This window comes from Cottoperca gobio, chromosome 2 (genome assembly GCF_900634415.1).
Source record: "Cottoperca gobio chromosome 2, fCotGob3.1, whole genome shotgun sequence".
NCBI classification, from domain to species: Eukaryota; Metazoa; Chordata; class Actinopteri; order Perciformes; family Bovichtidae; genus Cottoperca; species Cottoperca gobio.
In genome coordinates this window covers 860030-874649 of record NC_041356.1, presented here as the reverse complement: position 1 = coordinate 874649, position 14620 = coordinate 860030, and the positions used below count along the sequence as shown (strand labels likewise).

The following is a 14620-nucleotide window of genomic DNA, read 5'->3' as shown; positions in this document are numbered from 1 at the left end:
TTATTGTGTACTGCCTTTTAACTTCATATGTTATTTTGCTGTGACGAGATAAATGTCCCCGTTGTGGGACTAATAAAGGATTGCTGATTTCTGATAAAACAGAAAGATACATGGCACAGCATGAAATAAAAGTGAAATGAATGGGCTGCATCTTTAGAAATATTGCAGATGTTATGAGTTCAATAATTAATATGGCCCTCGAAGGATGTTGTAAAAAAAAAAATGGCCCTTGATAGGAAAAAGATTCCCCACCCCTACTCTAGGTCTTCTGTCTACAGGCTTCTCCTTTGATTATGTTGGGTGAGAAACTAAACATTTCTGGCCACGGTGTTATGCAAAACCCTGCCATTTTCATTACAGGACACACACGTCCCCATTTCATTTTTATGCCACTCTAATCTGTGTTTTGTTTCCCAACTTTCCGGAATCGTACCTTTGAGAGCAAATGTTAGGTTTATTATGCTGTCCCCTAGCCAAATTTTGGCCCCCGAGCAGCTCAGGATCCATATGGCTTGTGAAGTGTATGTATAGAGGTCGAGAGGGTCAACACTGGGCCCCGGTTTGACAGGATAAGGGGTCAACATTTTAGACTATTTTCCTTAGTTGCTCCGGTGCTTCCTAAACCAGTCAAGGAACTGTCAACCTCACTTGTTTTGTGAGTGCTTTAAGGTTAGGTATGTGAACGAGGCTCCGTTTCAAAAACGTATTGATCTTTTCATGTCCAATATGCCCTAAACCAGGTGTGGGCCAACTGTGGCCCGTGGTCCATTTTTAATTGACCCACAACAGATTCTAAAAGTATAATTGATAAAATGAATATGGCCCAAATAGAAACTTGTGCTTGAATGTATTGTACGTCTTTGTTCTAACAAAGAAACACAGTTTTGACTTGTCAGCTAACTTAAAACATCAAGTGTCAGATAAACTTGTGCTTTAGATTTTTATTCGATTGCATGTGATGAGAGCACAGATGCCACAGAAACCGCACAGCTGTTAATTTATTGAGTTGACGATAACTTTTGCGTTACGGAAGAGCTGCTTGGTCTTATGAGTCTAAAGGCCACAACATAATTCGAGCATGAGGATTTTACCACTGTCTGTGTAGATATTTACATCTGCATGTCTCTGTCAATGCTCCAGTTCTGATGGGTTTATGAATAAGGGCTAATGTCTAATGATGCAGGCTGTCAGTTCCTGAATTAGTGTTTATGATAGTTGGAGTGGCCATCTTTCACTTAAAGACTTCAATTCAGACTGAAAAAAAACTTTGACCAGTTTAAAAAATGATGTGCCAGATCGGAAAAAGTTAATTTTGTTATGTAGGAACAAAATGTTGCAGAATATTATAATTGGTTTCACAAAAAGGGGCCAGGCACACTAATCTTGCCTCAATCTGGCTCTCTAAAAAACGCTGAAAAAGTGCGATTTACTATTTTATTGGGCTTTATTTTATTAAAGGATGAAGTTGCCAAGGAGGAATAAAAAAAATATTTGTTTGGTTTTTACAATGTTTTTTTTCAAAGGTGCTCCCAGGTCCACAATCGTGCAGCATATGTTAAAAAAATACTTTATTTTAATTTAAATGTTAGCATATCATATCTATCAGATGATTAGGTAGAGCTTCTGTTTTTAATGCGTCGGTCTGTGTCACTACAGAAATCACATTTGCATTATCTAGTTTACTTTACATGATCCGTCAAACATTTCTATCGTTGATTCCTCTTAATGAATGTCATATACTCTGGTGTAAGTAAATAAACTCCTGATTGTATTGATTCGCACTTGATGATTATCACATGTACTTGTCCACCTCAATCAATGTGTATTATTGCACTACATGTATTTCTGCACAACATGTGTTTCTGCACAAAAATGTATAATGAGCACTATATTAGTTATGAATGTGAAACACTTTAGGTACACTTCTCCTTTAAGAGAGTTTCAGGTCTACCTCCATCTCGTCACAACAACGCTGCCCACCAAGGGGCGTAACCGCGCCAACGTGGACCAATGAGAGAAGACGACGCCCTTCCGAGGAGAATATAGCGAAATGTTTATGATGTATCTGTTACACAACAGACAGCTAACTGGCTCTTTATTGATTCGGACTGTGGACTTGGTGTGTTGAAAGTGCCCTCAGCTGAGAGTATTATTAAAATGCTGTCATCATCACTTTAAATAAATACTATCTTGATCATTTAGAAGTTTGCTGGATTCATTTGAAAGGCAGTCATAGCGTCCTCAGAGCTCCTAAACTCGACAAAACCTGGTGATCCTGACGTGATATTTCTGAACACGAGGGCGAGCAGAGAGAGAAGCCGGATGAGAGGGTTCTTTTGATACTCACAAGCAGGCCTGAAAAACCAAGGTAGGCAAACCTGTTTGATACGAAATTGCATTAGAATACTATAGGATAATAGTACTATTATCCTATAGTAATGAGTATCAAAGAACCCACCCTAACGACTGTCTCGTAAAAAAACAACCAATGCTAAGTTTGCATATGCTAAAGTGATGATAATACTACATGAAACATGTGCACAGAAAGGTTTTAAAAGTGACTCCGGTGTAAGAAATAAGGTTTTCGAGTAGCGCTCGATTGAATAGTGTAAGTTAAAATATAAAGTCTTTTGGAGAAAGCGCAGTCTGAACAACTGGTGGGAGTTTTACGGAGGGAAAGGCCAAAGCGGCCTGTTCTGGCTAAAAAGAGAGAGCCTTAACAGTGAATATCTGGATGTGACTGTGTGGTGGAGGTTGACGAATTCCCCATTGTCTTACTACAGATTCATTCATCTTCTGTAGACGACCATAGACATTGAATAAGAGTAATTAAAGTAATTAAAAAGAAATTTGGCTGTGTGAGAGAAGGGTGAGCTTCTCTTAGCGGGGGCTATAAAAACCTTATTTAATCCAACGAAAACTGTATAAAATGAGTATCAATGCAGTGTGGTTTGGAAACTATATGTTGATGGACGTGTGTGCGTGTTGTTGAAAAGCAATATTGTCTGTAAGTGAATGAATTGAGGCGTTAAGTCAAGCTAATTTAGAGCTAACGGCTATAACAGCTCCGGGAGCCCGCCTGAAGCTAAAAGAGGAGCTATATATTTATATTTATATTTCAGATTTAAATTTTAAAAGTTTTGATTTCCAGGTTTTCTTTTTATTTCTGATTTCAGATTTAAAATTAGGAGATTTACATTTCCAATTTTTATTTCTATTTTAGATTTGAACTTTAAACATTTTTGATTTCTAATTTTTATTTCTCGCTCAATTTATTTGAATTTCGAATATCTCCACTGACTGAACAACGTTTGTGGGATTTCAAATTTTCAACATGATGGATCCATCTGAAAACTCAAAGCAAGTAAAACTTGTATCCACAGCACAGTACAAAGAACGCATGTACCAACGATTGGATGCCTGCACCAAACCAAGTGAAAGAAAGAAAGTTTGAGCAAAGACAGAAAAGCTACTACTCACATGACAAGAAAGAGGACTGTTTCCAACTGATGATCAGCCAGGTCCAACTGAGGACCAAAGAAGGGCAGTGTTTGAATTTGAAAATGGAGAATATCAACAAAAGATGGCAGCATGGGAGAAAACAGGAGAAAAACAAAGATTTGGAATCGCAAAAAAAGCAGCATTGAAAGCTGGAAACAGAAAATCCAGAGCTATGCATCTCCTTCTACTCTTCAAGAACATACCTCAGACTGCACCTGACACAATCTGTGTAGTCAGGGAAGCAAAAGAAGAAGAAAAAGGCACCAAACACGAAGAAACTACATCTATCCAGCCTATACCTCAACTCTACCCAGATTTGACACAAGCCTCCGCCCCTCCAGCATACTCACCCAGTCACAATCCTTTTAATCCCACTCCAATACAGGCACCCATGTTGGACATAAAGGGAGGATGTCTGGACGTTGAGAAGCAGAGAAACGACTAGAGTTCCTGATGAAACATGTCATACTACTCGAGGGAAGAATAGATGAAAAGCTACCCAATGCCCACTCTCTCTCTCACTCTGCTCCAAATCCACTTGAAGAGCTACTGCGTACCCCAGATTCATTCTCAGTTTCCCAAGATTGCATTAATGAACAGCAAATAATGATAGCAGAAGTGGCACAAAATGATGAAAAACGCAAAGAAGAAGCAATGAGATGGAAAGAAATGAAAAAACATGATGGTGCACGCCAAAGAACGGACTATGGCAACCTGGAAAGACTGGAGGAAGAAACAACAAGCGAGCAGAGACTAGAGTATGAAGGGGAGACAAGAGACAATACTGACGATGAAAAAGATCAGTTAATAAGAGAAGAACAGACACAAGCTGGAAGAAGCTCAAGGAATTCTGAGAGAAATTTCAGAATGATGTCCCTAGAAGAAATAAGTGACTTCAAGACATACTATGTGGAAGGACAGCTGAATATGAAAGAACAGCCAATTCCGAATAGAACCAGACAGAAGATAGAAGAGAAAAAAACAGCACAACAGATGCCACTCATGGCAACTCCAGGAGGAAACGCTTGGAGTCATCGTGATTTGGAGAGTTTGGCGTCCAAACTGTCTCCCCTCACCTCAGGAGGACAGAAATGGATTAATGAATTTGAAAAATACACAGCAGGAGACTGTGTGTGTGTGTGGGAGATTTGAGGACTCTCATTGGCAGACTGGAAGGAAAAAAGAGGATGCTAGACATGGATATCACTGCTGGATACATAAACGAGAACGACGACAAAACCTTCAATCAGTACAGGAATAGTTACTGGAAGGCTCTGAGAGAAGCTTTTCCCACCACCTGCAGCATAACAACAGTGACAGGCTTAAAGAAAAGAAATGATGAAGAAATGCATGCTTTCCTGAAGAGAAGCGAAGGTGTCTGGATAGACAGCACTGGAGAAAGACATGACTCCTCTGCATCAGCTACCATGTTGTGGAGAAATGCTGTGCTAAAGGCCCTATGTGCTCATGTCCAAAACTGTCTGAAGAGTGTGGTGGCACTAGACACAATGCCTGATGTACTTTGGAGAGAGCACCTCGTGCATCATGAAGAGCAACACAAGCAAACAGAAGTGCAAAAGGAATAAGAACACTTGACAATCACCAGAAGATTGGCAAAGCCACAAATGGCTGAGAAAGACACAGAGGCTTCAAGAAATAAGAGAGAGAAGAAACAGGTGTTAATGGGACAGTACGATAATGAAGAATCCCCAGAAGCAACAAGACAGACACAAAGACAGCAACAAATTCCTCAGAATGGACCTCCAGGGCAAGTATCGAACAGAGGAGCATGGAGAGGGGGAAACAACCGTTACAGAAATGATGAAAGACCTCCACCACGGGGATACTTTAATTGTGGAAGCACATCTCACTGGGTCAAAGATTGCTACCAGTATGGGCAACAAGGAGGAGGAAACTCCAACCAAGGAAAAGGAGGATTCTCTAACAATAGAAGAGGAGGATATCCCAACTATTGAGGAGGAGGAAGAGGACAGCAAGGTTCTGCAGGATGAAGAGGACAGCAAAGTTTTGGAAGAGGAAGAAAACCCTGGGAACATTCCCAGGGCTGGGATGGCTCCTCCCAATGAGGATGCCCAGAGGATCTAACTGCAGGTGAAACTATTCCAGCTCAGAATGAGCCAATGGTCACCTGTACGATAGAAGGAGAAAAAATGGAATTGATGGAGAATACAGGAGCAACAGCGTCCTGTATAACTTCCTTGAAAGGAAAAACACCACCTCTCTCCAAAAAGACCCTTCGGACAGTTGGATACTCAGGAAGAACAGAAGAACAAAAGTATACCATGCCATTGGTCACTGAACTTGGTAAACAATCCCTGCTACATCCTTTCCTCTTCTCCCCAAAATGTCCTGTAAACCTGATGGGTAGAGACCTGCTGGTCAAAACTGGAGCACAAATTCTATGTTCCAGTGATGGACTGATTATACAGTTTCCAGGACAAATACCTCTGCATGGACAGTATCAGACAGATCAAAGGATCTTGGTAATGACATCAAGCTCTACCCAAGATATTAAAGAAACTACCACAACAGTGTATTGGAGCTGCCTGTTGAAGATCAAGACACTCCAGGAGTTCAGAAGACTTTCATGGAATGGAAACCTTGGATCAACACATTAGCTCCATATGGACCTCCACTTGATCCACTTCACTGCACCCATAACTACTTACGTCAACCTGACGAAGAGTATCAACAAGCCTGGGAGGAAGAAAATAACATGACAAAGGAGCAAATAGAAGTCAAAGACATCTACGTGGGACCTCAAGGTGTGGCTGCATTCTGTGGTCTCACAAAAGAACAACAGCAATGGTATGCATTATCAGCTGAAGCAGTGCCACATGTCACACTGGCATTAGCAGTAGGATCTGAAGCAAGATCCCTAGGTCCCATGATCAAGAGAGCTCTGTCAATCAACTGGCTAAACTATGCCACATGTTGATCAAACAAGCCCATGGCTCCACGCATGTTGGAAAACTAAGAACAACAAGGGAGATAGAGGTAGACTGGTGGCACCCATTTATGAAGGAGATGGTTGAAAACTTTGTAACAGAATGTGATACTTGTTGTAAATGTAACAATAAAAGAACATACAAGTGTCCAATGGGTCGTTTTCCTGTGCCAGACGCACCATTCAAAGAGATATTTATTGACTATACAGACATGGGAGCAGAAAATGTTGTAAGAGGGTACAGATATGTTTTGGTAATGGTCGATCGTTTCACTAAGTGGATTGAAGCAATTCCCTGCAAAAAAGAAGATGCCAATTCTGTAATCAAATGGTTAAAAAATGAACTCATACCAAGGTATGGAGTTCCACGTTGCATACGATCAGATAATGGGACACACTTCACTAGCCATAAGCTTGAAGAAGTAGAAAAGTACTTTGGCATAACACACAAATTTGGGTCAGTATATCATCCGGCATCACAGGGTTTGGTAGAACGTGCAAATCAAACATTCAAAAGAAAAATTGCTAAAACATGTTATGGTAAAAAGTTAAAGTGGGTAGATGCCCTACCTTTGGCACTCATGTCAATGAGATCCTAACAAAGCAGTCAAACACATTTGTCTCAACATGAATTGTTAACCGGTAGACCAATGCCTGGTGTAATAGCAATTTAAATGTCTACTGTTTAAATAATTTCCAAATAACGTTACAAGTGATGATCTGCCTATTTCTCACTCTATGCATGATTGCACAACTTTACAAGTTCCCTTATCAAGCCAGGGTCAACTGCCGTTTCATCATATAATGGGGGTGTCATTGTAAGACAGTCCTCTCATTAAATTAACATCTCATTAACTGATTAACTCACTGAGAAAGAATATTGAGTGTGCCACTTCCTTTAGTGTTTACATAACTGTTATAAAAGAAACGAAGTCAGGATGCTATGTTGCTCCGAAAAGCAAATGTCTCTGCATCTACATATATACCCAAATATCAAAGGATTGAGTTCAAAGGACTGGGTTCTTCAGATTGGAGGGAATGACCTTACAAACATCAAAGGGAACTAATCTAACAGAGAGATTGTCTTTGGTTTATTGCTTGTTTACAGTAAATAACAGATATGCTGATCAATCACCTGTTGACTGTTGTTTTATTGTTCTATAGCTCATCAGCATTTTATTTTCTTCTTAATTAGCTAAATTAATACATGAATTGAACTGTCCGCGTATTTTAAGAAAAGATAATTAATTGTGTTTTACCTTCTATAAACAGCAAGTGTACATGCTCTATTTCAGATTACGGCCATACCACACTGAAAATGCCCGATCTCGGAAGCTAAGCAGAGTTGGGCTGGGTCAGTACTTGGATGGGTGACAGCCTGGGAATACCCGGAGCTGTAAGTATTTAATTTCGAGCTGAGAGTTGGAAGGTGGAGGAGAAGGAGCACTGAGCAGGTTTTGTTTGTTTGAACATTTGCAACAGACTGAGAATTTTTTTCTGTTCGGTTGCTGCTGGAAAGTTTTTCTTTTTTATGTTCTGGCCCCCTACTATCTTAAGGTAGTAGGGGAGGATTGTTTATTTGTTTAATTTTACGGAAGGATCACAATGGCTGAAGACAACAGGAACGGACAGGACAAAGAGATGCCGAGTGGACAAGGAAGTGAATGGGCTAAATACAGCAAAAGTTTGACGGTGATGGTGGTGGTGGAAGGTGGAGAGAAGAAGACAATAATGGACGTGCTGAAGGCAGTTAAGCGGGAGTGTGGACTAGTGCTGGGGTGCAGAGTGAGAGGAGAGAGCAGGCTGGAGGTGACAATGGAGACTGTGGAGGGAAAAAAGACACTGATTGATGGATTGAAAGTTGGAGAGACTACAATCATGGGTAAGGAGATGAACAGTGACGAGATGGTTGTCTCTTTTTTGAACCTGCCTGTGTATATAACAGATGATCAAATAATTGACCGGCTGAAAGAGTGGGGAGTTGGAGCAGCATCGGGGATAAAAAGGAGAGTGTGGCCTGGAACAGATGTGGTGGACGGCACTTGATTCTTGAGAGTAAAATTCACAGAAGAGGTGAGGTCCCTGCCATACTCGACACGCTTCCACACAATTGAGGGCATAGAACATTTCAGGGTGATACATGACCGGCAGGAGAGAGTGTGCCGTCGGTGTATCAAGCCGGGGCATATTTACCGGGAATGCCCGGAGCTGAAGTGCTACAGGTGTGGGGAGATGGGACATTTTGCCCGGGAGTGTGTGAGAGGAGCGGAGGAAGTGAGTTTGTCGGCGAAGGGAGGAGGAGAAGAGGAGGAAGTAGGTGGAGACGGCGAGATGGAGGAGGCGACAGGAGCAGCAGAGGAAGCGGTGGCTGGGGGTGAGAAGGAGAGCGAGCCCAGCGGTCTGTCCAAGGAGATGGCGGTGGAGGGTCCGAAGGAGGTGAGGAAGGAGAAGATGGAGGTATGCAGAGGTGTGAGGCGCTATTCGGACGTGTCAGAGGTGGAGGAGGAGCGGGATGATGAAGACCACAGGGAAACTAAGGACGAAGATGGGAACGGGACTGATGAGGACAAGATGGAGGTGGTGGCAAGAGCAGAGGACAAAGCGATGGCTGGGAGCGTGAAGGAGAGAGAGCCCAGCGGTCTATCCGAGGACAAGATGGAGGTGGTAGCAGGAGCAGAGGACAAAGCCGTGGCTGGGAGTGTGAAGGAGAGCGAGTCCAGCGGTCAATCCACAGAGAAGGTCCGGAAGAAGAGGATAGCCCATAAGAAGGATGTAATTAAGAAAATTAAAAAAATTAAAAAAGGAGCAGAGATGGGAGAGAAATGTACACAATCTGAGGACGGGAGCCTTTAAAATAGCAATGGTTGATAAAGATACATGTAAGGTTAAAGGGAAAAATTGAATGGTTGAGGAAAAAAAAATATATATAATAATAATAATAAAAAATAAAAAATGTGGGGTTAAAGTATAAACAAGGGACAGTAAAATGAGAATGTAAATATGGGGAAAAGGAAAATGATTTAAATTCTTGTTTTGTTTTAGTTGTTTGAATTTGTAGAATGTGCTTATTGGGTTATATAATATGGGATTGTTGGTGGTGGAGTGTTAATTATTTATTTAAATTTTAAAAATGTATGTGTGGTGTTTTTGAGGGAAGATATGTGTGCCCAGAAATATAATGTGGAATTGTAAATAAAATGTAAAAATTGCAATTTTCATAATAAAAGAGAAAAAAAAAAAAAAGAAATGCCCGATCTCGGAAGCTAATCAGAGTTGGGCTGGGTCAGTACTTGGATGGGTGACAGCCTGGGAATACCCGGAGCTGTAAGTATTTAATTTCGAGCTGAGAGTTGGAAGGTGGAGGAGAAGGAGCACTGAGCAGGTTTTGTTTGTTTGAACATTTGCAACAGACTGGGAATTTTTTTCTGTTCGGTTACTGCTGGAAAGTTTTTCTTTTTTATGTTCTGGCCCCCTACTATCTTAGGGTAGTAGGGGAGGATTGTTTATTTGTTTAATTTTACGGAAGGATCACAATGGCTGAAGACAACAGGAACGGACAGGACAAAGAGATGCCGAGTGGACAAGGAAGTGAATGGGCTAAATACAGCAAAAGTTTGACGGTGATGGTGGTGGTGGAAGGTGGAGAGAAGAAGACAATAATGGACGTGCTGAAGGCAGTTAAGCGGGAGTGTGGAGTAGTGCTGGGGTGCAGAGTGAGAGGAGAGAGCAGGCTGAAGGTGACAATGGAGACTGTGGAGGGAAAAAAAGACACTGATTGATGGATTTAAAGTTGGAGAGACTACAATAATGGGTAAGGAGATGAACAGTGACGAGATGGTTGTCTCTTTTTTGAACCTGCCTGTGTATATAACAGATGATCAAATAATTGACCGGCTGAAAGAGTGAGGAGTTGACGCAGCATCGGGAGTAAAAAGGAGAGTGTGGCCTGGAACACTGTCGGTGCATCAAGCCGGGGCATATTTATCGGGAATGCCCGGAGCTGAAGTGTTACAAGTGTGGGGAGATGGGACATTTTACCCGGGAGTGTGTGGGTTTGGAGGAGAGCGTGGAGGAGGAGGCGAAGGGAGGAGAAGAGGAGGAAGTAGGTGGAGACAGCGAGATGGCGAGATGGAGGAGGCGGCAGGAGCAGCAGAGGAAGCGGGGGCTGGGAGTGTGAAGGAGAGTGAGCCCAGCACAGAGAAGGTCTGGAAGAAGAGGATAGCCCATAAGAAGGGTGTAATTAAGAAAATTAAAACAATTAAAAAAGGAGCGGAGATGGGAGAGAAAGGTACACAATCTGAGGATGGGAGCCTTTGAAAAAGCAATTGTTGATAAAGATACATGTAAGGTAAAAGAGAAAAATTGAATGGTTGAAAAAAAAAAAAAAGTGGGGTTAAAGTATAAACAAGGGACAGTAGATTGACAATGTAAATAAGGGGAAAAGGAAAATGATTTAAATTCTTGTTGTGTTTTAGTTGTTTGAATTTGTAGAATGTGCTTATTGGGTTATGTAATATGGGATTGTTGGTGGTGGAGTGTTAATTATTTATTTAAATTAAAAAAAATTATGTGTGATGTTTTTGAGAAAAAAAAAAAAAAAAGATAATGCCCGATCTCGGAAGCTAAGAAGAGTTGGGCTGGGTCAGTACTTGGATGGGTGACCGCCTGGGAATTCCCGGTGCTGTAAGTATTTCATTTCTACTTAATTAGCAAAATGAATACATGAATTGAACTATCCGGGTATATTAAGAAAAGATAATTAATTGTGTTTTACCTTCTATAAAGAGCAAGTGTATATGCTCTATTTCAGATTACGGCCATACCACACTGAAAATGCCCGATCTTGGCCGATCTTGGAAGCTAAAAAGAGTTGGGCTGGGTCAGTACTTGGATGGGTGACCGCCTGGGAATACCTGGTGCTGTAAGCATTTTATTTTCTTCTTAATTAGCAAAATGAATACATGAATTGAACTGTGCGCGTTTATTAAGAAAAGATAATTAATTGTGTTTTACCTTCTATAAAGAGCAAGTGTATATGCTTTATTTCAGATTACGGCCATACCACTCTGAACACACAACTGCAAGAAGTGCAGAGAGTGTTTGTTTGTTGTTTGTTTTTTTGTTCCGTCATACCCTATCGTTTTTTTGTGCGTGCCCCCCCCCCCCCCCCCCCTCCTTACAGCTCAGCTGTCTGGGGGTTCCCCCCTGTTCGTGTGTTTTTGTGTTTTTGATGGATTCCACGGCAACGACATCTGGAATGGAACTACCGACTACGTCACGGATCACGGACAATAAGAAAATACAGCGGAGTGAGGAGAGGTACAAACAAATAGATAATGACAAAGGAAAGGATAATGAAAATGAGAAGGCTAACGGACTAAACAAAGAAATAAATGAGCAGAGTGACAAGACAGGAGGTGGTGTAAAGGAAAAATCAGAAGCAGAGTTGAGAAAAGAGGAAGAAGAGAAGTACTCGAAAGAGCTAACAGTGGAGGTGACGGTGGATGCGGGGAGAGACTAAGTTTCTGTGATGGATTTATTGAAGGGGTTAAGGAAGGAATGTGGTGTGGTGAGGGGATGCAGAATAAGAGGTGAGAAAACATACGAAATCACAATGGCGGAGAAAAATGGGAAAGGGAGATTAATGGAGGGGCCACGCATGAACGGGGTACTAATACAGGGGAGAGACAGTCAGTTAAAAGAGCTGACTGTCTCGTTCCTTAATCTCCCGGTGTGTACGAGGGATGAGACTGTCAAAAAGAAGCTTGAGTAAAGCCGGTGACAACAATAAAAAGAAGAGTGTGGCCAGGAACGGATGTAGTGGACGGAACGCGTTTTCTGCATGTGAGGTTCACGGAGGAGATCCGCTCTCTCCCGTACTCCACAAAGTTCATATCTAGAGGGGGAGCAGAGTACTACAGAGTTCTCCACGACGGACAAATGCCAGTGTGCAGGCTGTGTATTAAACCCGGGCATCCGGATATATACAAAGAGTGCCCGGAGTTTAAGTGCTATGGTTGTGGGGAACAGGGACATTACGCGAGGGAGTGCGCAGTACGCAGAGAGGGGGAGAGCGGAGCTGGGGGAAGAGAGAGTGCGGAAGGAAAAAACAAAGAAAAGAGCAGGAATGAAGAGAAGAAGGAGGAGGTGATAGTACTGAGTGAGACAAGTGACATGGAAGAGGGGGATGCTGAAGTGACAGGTGGAGAGGAGGAGGAGGAAGAAGACGGAGGTGCGGAGAGCAGTGGGAGCGATGTGGAGGATCCAGGTGCTACAGGTGCTGAAGTGGAGGTTGGAGGTGCTGGAGGAGGAGTGGACGGTGGGAAAGATGGAAGAGCGGGAGCTGGAGATGAGAGAGGTCGCAGATGGCGGGAGACGCATGGCTGAGAAAGAGGGGCGCAACTCGGACGTGTCTGAGGATGGTGGAGACGATGGAGACGGCGGGGAAGCTGATGAGGATGACGGAGCTGATGAGGAGGAGATGGAGGTTGCGGGACATCTGGAGAGGAACAGTGTTGGGGAGTTGGAGGCGGTGAAAAGGAGAAAAGAGAAGACCAGAGGTGGAACAGAAAGGGCGGGCGGAAAAGAAGGTGGTGAAGACGAAGAAGGAAAGAACGACATGAGTAACATGCAGACAATGATACTAACCCTCGTAATGACAATTTCCTCCTTTAACGGCAATGGGCTGAGGTCCTAAGACGGGACAGAGCAGGCACTGATGCTATGTGGCTCAGACATAGTTTGCTTGCAGGAGACACATTGGGATGAAAGATGTGTGGAGGGTGTAAGGAAAGGATGGTTGGGAGAAATGTATGTAAATAATGGGAGTGTGGGTGCTAGAGGGGTGGCAATATTAATTAAAACAGGGGTGGTAACGAATGTAAGAAAAGTTGAGGATGATGGTGTTGGGAGAATGATTGGGATAATGTTCGAGTGTATGGGGGAGACATTTAGATTATTGAATATATATGCACCGAATGAAGAAAGGGGGAGGAGGGAGTTTTTTGAGGGGTTGGAGGATAAATGTAGGGGAACTGCATGATTGATTGTCGGTGATTTTAATGTATGGTTTGCAAAACTGGATGTTTCTGTGAATATGTGTTTTAGAAGTGACTCATCACGTGGTGCTCTCAAAACAATAATGGGGACAAATGGGCTGTTGGATGTGTGGAGGGAAAGGAATAATAGGGCGCGGGTTTTTTCCAGGAATCAAGTGGTGGGAGGGATATTAAAGCATAGAATAGACTTAGTGTGGAGTAATATAGGGGGGGAAATCGGCGGAATTGGGTATAGGAACACTGCTATGAGTGATCACGCGATCCTGGGGTTCAACATAGGAACATTGATTAGAGGAAGAGGTGGAGGAGTGTGGTGCCTAAATGCCTGTCTGCTGAATGATGATGGATACAAGGTTAAAGTGAGAGAAAGCATGGAAAAAAGGGGAAGTTTGAATGGTGAGGATGTGGGGGAATGGTGGGAGGGTTTCAAAAATGAAATAAAAGGGAAAAGTATGAAGTTTAGTAAAGATAGGAATAAGATAGAGAGAGAGATGAGAGTGAGGGAAAAGTTAAAATTAGAGGCACAATGGGTAGATATAGAAATAGGGAGAGATTTGGATGAGTATAGTCGATTAAAGGATGAGCTGGGGGAAATAGAGAAGAGAAGGTGTAGGGGAGCTATAGTGAGAAGTAGGGCTAGGTATGCTGTTGAGGGAGAGAAAGGGTGGAGAGAAGGTGGAGGGAAAGGGAGGAGAAATAATATCAGATTTTGTTAGGTGTTAGGTAGGAATAAGAGGGATAGATGGTTTTACATCTGAGTTTTATATAGAGTTTAGGGAGGGGGTGGCACCGATACTCCTTAAACTCTATAAGAGCCTGGAGGAGAGGGACAAATTGCCGGCCGGCATATCAACGGGAGTTATTAGCATATTGTACAAGAAAGGGAATAGGGATACATTAGAAAACTATAGGTCACTTAGCATGTTAAACATAGATTATAAGGTACTAGCACAGGTGTAAGCCAATAGAATGAAGAGGGTTATAAAAGCAGTAGTGGGGGACACGCAGGCATATAGTATTCCAGGGAGAGACATTAGCGACACTATTAGTAGTATTAGGGACACAATTAGTCACATGAGGGAGGGAATAGGTG

The 14620-nt window shown here is 42.4% G+C and overlaps 2 pseudogenes; both read left to right on the top strand.

Moving 5' to 3' along the window:
- Window positions 1-7763: 7763 nt before the first annotated feature.
- On the top strand, window positions 7764-7872 carry LOC115022401 (uncharacterized; annotated as a pseudogene).
- A 3406-nt stretch (window positions 7873-11278) lies between these two features.
- Window positions 11279-11397, top strand: LOC115022374 (uncharacterized; annotated as a pseudogene).
- The last annotated feature ends 3223 nt before the right edge of the window (window positions 11398-14620 follow it).